This window comes from Bos javanicus, chromosome 1 (assembly GCF_032452875.1).
Source record: "Bos javanicus breed banteng chromosome 1, ARS-OSU_banteng_1.0, whole genome shotgun sequence".
In the NCBI taxonomy this organism is placed as follows: Eukaryota; Metazoa; Chordata; class Mammalia; order Artiodactyla; family Bovidae; genus Bos; species Bos javanicus.
This window is the reverse complement of record NC_083868.1, coordinates 147,445,180-147,449,629: the sequence shown is the minus strand read 5'-3', so window position 1 is coordinate 147,449,629 and position 4,450 is coordinate 147,445,180.

The following is a 4,450-nucleotide window of genomic DNA, read 5'->3' as shown; positions in this document are numbered from 1 at the left end:
TGAGCAAACTCTGGGAGATAGTGCAGGACAGGGAAGCCTGATGTGCTGAAGTCCATGGGGTCGCAAAGAGTCAGACATGACTTTAGCAAATATACTGAGCTTGCAGTATACATTGGACTAGACAAGGTTTAGAGGCAGGAAAAATTAGTCAAACAACTTAAATAACTGTGGCAGATACCTCAAACTATAAACACAACCATGAAACATCTTTGAGTTAGTAAAGGTATTACTGTTAGTAGAAGGGTGTCAAATGACCCATCGCTGATTGTTTGGGGGAGATGATAGGAAGCACCCTCAGAAGTGGTATGAATATTTGAGGGTATGAGAAGGTTGTCCTGCCTGTGGGGACCACTGCACAAGAGTGGGATCTCAAAGAAAGTTCTGGAAATTTCTCTGGAGGTCTTTAAAAAATAAGGATGACCCTCCCCAGGCAGGGGTGTTTAAGTGTCTCAACTCAAGTTAGTGGATGGGATCAGTGGGGGAAACAGTTGAAAAGTTTGGTAAAGAAGAACACATATTCCTGTGTCTGTATTCTGAAAGTGAAATCGTTTCTCACAATTGAATTAGCAATCCCACTACTGAGCAGAGCAACCTCGCTGGGCGGGGCGGTGGGGTTGGTGGGGAAGGTTGAGGACTGCAGGGAGAAGCCAGACTCAACCCTAGAACTAAGAGTGATCCCAGAGACAAAGCACTGTGAATGTTTGGGAAAGAAGAGGTTGTCAGTACCTGCTTAAGTAAATCTCTGCAGCTGTGAAACTTAACACACATCCTAGAGATCTTAAGAGAACATTCCACCTCCTTCTAGACCCTGGATATAAAGTCTAACTCAGGCTGGAAGTCAGCCTCTCTTTAGGCATGGCCACATCTTCATCTTTGAGTCTCGTGTAAATATTTCTAAAATCAAAGAATGGATTTGAAGTCCCCTTACCTGGTCTGGTAGGAGGAGCCTGGGTCTGAAGCTAGATCAGAATCCTCTCCGGGTGTCACGCTGCTGCTCATGGACCGTGGTATCTCCACCCCAGATGTGGCCTCTGATATTTTCACAGACTCAGGAGATCTGGGAAGCCGCTAAAGATGGAGCACAAAAGCAGCTCTCAACTCAGAAGTCAAAGCTCACGGTGTTCTCCTCTCCAAGGGCAGCCGTGGTCTGGCCAGCCAGGAGCCTGGAGTGATTTCCACGGAGTCTTGCAGGAGAGAGCAAATGAGCTGCTGGCCTGGAGAGGCCTGTGGCCCTCACCTGGGCTTTCAGAAAGGGAGCTGGTGTCCTGAATTATTGATGCCTGCCTAAGTAAACGGTTGCAGAAAACAGGAGGAGCCCCCTCCCCTCCCATCAGCAGGAGGAAAAGGGGAGGGAGGCAGTTCTGTCGGGGATGGTACAAGTTTGAGCAGATTTCTCATGGAAGATCTGGGCCTTCCACTTGTGGAGCCTCCTTCCCAGCTTTCACCATACAGAGATCCTCTCATTTTTTTGCTTCTGATTTAAGACACTGATGAATGGGCTGGAAGAGACCACAAATTCAGACACTCCGAGCTCAAACAAAAATAGACATGATGCTGATATTTGCAAACGCTGCTGCTGTTGCTGCTAAGTCGCTTCAGTCATGTCCGACTCTGTGCGACCCCATAGACGGCAGCCCACCAGGCTCCTCTGTCCCTGGGATTCTCCAGGCAAGAACACTGGAGTGGGTTGCTATTTCTTTCTCCATTGAATGCATGCATGCTAAGTCGCTTCAGCCATGTCCGACTCTGTGCAACCCTATGGACAGCAGCCCACCAGGCTCCTCCGTCCACAGGATTCTCCAGACAAGACTGGAGTGGGTTGTCATTTTCTTCTCCTATTTGCAAATGAAATGCATTAAAATCATCATGTAAGAGTGAAAAGAAAGAAGGGAGAGAAGGATAACCCATCACTTCCTTCCTTTGTCTGGTTACATGGGCGAAGGAGGGACCCTCTTCATCAGGATCCCTGACAAAAGGAATGAAAAGTGTAAGATGTAACATACATAGCCAGTGGGGATTTGCTGTATGATGCAGGGAGCTCAAATCTTGTGCTCTGTGGTAGCCTATTAATAGAGCCGTGAGATGGGGTGGGAGGTGGGAGGGAAGTTCAAGAGGGCGGGGACATGTTATACCTATGGCTGACACAGGTAGCTGTATGGCAGAAAACAGCACAATATTGTAAAGCAGTTATACTCCAATTAAAAAAAATTTAAAAAAAAGAATGAAGGGTATAGGACAGGATGGATGAAGGTGGTAGAAAATGATGCGACTCTAAGTGGTGGCAGGTGATAGGAAAGAAGGGAAATAGTTGATCCTACTTATCATTACATTTTCACCTGTTTGCTACTGTCTTTTAACATCTAAATTGGACCAGGGTGGATGGTGAAAATGTAGTGTGCCCTTCACAAGGATGGTGTAGCTGTTTCTCAGTGGGCTTCCTAACTATAGACGAGATGCCACTGGGGAGCTTGTCCCTTCCAAGTGAGCCCAAGGCTCAGTGTTCCTTTCATTATTTGTGCCCTTGGCCTAGGTGTCTAGAGAGCCTACTATGTGTCAGGCACGTGTTGCATTGCCTGTGCTGAGATGGATAGTGTGTTTAGGGCATTTACAGCCTAGTCACAGGAGCAACTGAGAATATATGACTGTTGGCTTAAGCACCTCCATTTACTTTGAGTAACAGGAGTTAATTGAACACGTTTCGTGCTTCCCCACAGCTCTTACCAAGCCTTTGGAGGTTTCAGACCATCGTTGCTGCCAAATGTAGCCCACCAGGGACAGATACCATGCTTAAAAGAATAGTCTCGTATTCTCTCCATAGAGTTGGTTAGGAAAGGATAGTCCAATAAGTGGGCTCATGCAAATAAAAATCAGATGTTAATGGCAAAGAAAGATGCATAAGCAGCCAAGACAGCTACAATTGATCATTCGTTCCTTCAGCAGATATCCTTGAGTGCTCACATCAAAGATGCTGGACCAGGTGTTACCCCTGAAGTAGGGGACCAGGAGGTATTTAAGGGTCATTCACACCATCCAGGTGTTCTTGAAGCAGACGGAAGATCAAACTCAGAAATTGAAGCAGCTTGCTGAGCACTGAAGATGCGAACAGTCCTGATAATCTGTGCGGTAGCATTTCCAAGAAATAAAGGATACATTCACCAAGAGGGAGAATATATCTGAAATCTGGAAGGATAGGTGGAATTGCAAAAGCAAAAATTAAAAAAGAAGAGCATCCCAAGGGATGCAAGGGTGGGCTTCACTCCTGCTGGGTGACACACGGGCCATGCAGCCCATAGCCAGCGGACAGTCCTCCCTGGCCGTCATGCTGAGCAGCATGACCTTCACCTTGGGCACTGTGCCCTGAGTGGTGCTGGCTGGATTCGACATGGATTTATGCTGTGTGGGGCACCTGACTTCCCCCAAAGACAACTTTTTTAATAAGATTTGTTAGCTGGTTTGCTTAGAGTCATCTATTATAATAATTACCCTTCCAAGCTCTTAGCGCTGCTAGAACTGGCTTCCCAAAGCCCGTGAATCCAAAGAGAGCAGGAATGGGTTTTCTATATCAACACGTGTCACACAAACTCCAGTAACTGAAGGAAGAGCAGAAGTAGAGTGGTCCAGATGTCTGAAAGGTCTTGTGTCATTAAATGATCCAGAGACCAAGGGCACAGCACAGAGAGGTTAAGGACCACAGGGGTAATCTCAAGGTGAGGAGGTCTTGGTCAGGGGGCAAAGGGTCACTGACAGTCTAGAGGCAGAGGCAGCCACCATGCTTTGGAATGTGGAGCTTGTTTCACAAAGCCAAGCAGTGGGCTGCATGAACATATGTTGTGTTATCATGGAATCATCATCTCAGACTGGGAAACACCCCAGATTCCATCTCCTCTACATCTCACCCCTCTTTGACGTAGGCGTCTGTGAGTCATCTGGGTTGATAAGATAACAAAATCCCCTCCTAGGGAGTTAGCAGCCAATGGTTGCCAATACTTTTGGTTCTGGTGAATTTCAAGATGCTGGGAGTGGGCAGGAGGAACCCAGGCAGTTTGAAAAATGGCATCCCCAAGGCACTGCAGTGGTGCTGCTCTTTCTTATGACCTGGCGTCTCTCTACCCATCACCCCTTCCCCAGTACTGTGCCGGGAGTGTTTGCCCCTAACTGCACCCCTGGCAGAGGGAACAGAGCCCTTGGTCTAAAGACCCCCACCTCCCACCCCAGTCCTGCCTCTCCTGCTGATTCTGTACCCTTATAGAACCATTTTCCTCCTGGGGTGCACCCAGACTTTGGGACTCCTAGAAGGGATGCCCAGATGAGCTAGACATCCTCTGTATAACACTCACATGCAGATGTTGCTTCTGCACACAATGCCCCCTTACCCAGGGGATGGGCTTCTCTGGGAGAGGCTGAAGGAGCAGAACTGGAGGTCTGCTTGGCCCTGAAAAACATCATTCTG